Below are 960 nucleotides of genomic sequence, written 5' to 3' on the forward strand. Positions count from 1 at the left end.
TCCACCTATGCATACACACTGAAAAAACAAAATCTCTTCCATGGTTCCTCACACCCAGAGGAGAAACTTCCAGACCCTAACAGAACACTCATAGATCTCCATGATGTGACCCTGTCTGCCAGGCTACACCCTTCCCACTGGTACTATGTGTGCCATGCACTAGACGATTCTCCTTGCTGATCTCTGTGCTACTCCTTCAGCCTGAATCCCTCTGTCCACCTGGCTCTGTCTGAAGATGCCACCTCCTCCATGAGGCCTCTTCTGATTTCTGAGACCACACATGCTGCTTTTCTCTCTCACACAGCTCTGAGCTCTCTCTGCTTGCATGTGTTCCCTTGACTGAAGGCAGCATGCCATGAAAACGCAGCCCAGGGAGAGATTTGTGTGGTCTCAGAAATCAGGAGAGGCCTCACAGAGGAGGTGGCGTCTTCAGACAGAGCCAGATGGACAGAAGAATTCCAGGCTGAAGGAAAAGCACAGAGACCTGCACAGAGAATGTGGAGTGGGCTGATAGATGGCACACATGCCCCAGGTGGGAAGGAGGTGGCCTGCTAGACAGGGTCACATCATGGAGGGCAGAAGGTAAACCTCCTCGAGGTGTCAGAAATGGTGCCTGGTTCATCTTTGTAGACCCTCCTGGGGCCAGTGCTGTGCCTGGTACAGTGCTTGAGCTAACAAATGTTTGAGAAATGAGTGAATGTATGCTCTGAGTTAAGCTGTAGTCCACAGTGCTAGAAAGCCAAGACACCCAGTGTGCCTGCAAACAAGCTTCTGCCGAGAGCCAAGTCCCTTTGGAACCAAACACATCCTGTAGTCCTTTATTGGCTGCTGAGAGCCAGGTCGATGTAAATGTGTTGTGCAGCATTGTGGGCATGTCCAGTTAGACTCAGTGAGATGGAGCAGCCCAACTAACATGAATAAGCTGTGCAAATATGTGGTTAATGACCATGTCGCTCCGTG

Source organism: Nomascus leucogenys, chromosome 1a (genome assembly GCF_006542625.1).
Source record: "Nomascus leucogenys isolate Asia chromosome 1a, Asia_NLE_v1, whole genome shotgun sequence".
In the NCBI taxonomy this organism is placed as follows: Eukaryota; Metazoa; Chordata; class Mammalia; order Primates; family Hylobatidae; genus Nomascus; species Nomascus leucogenys.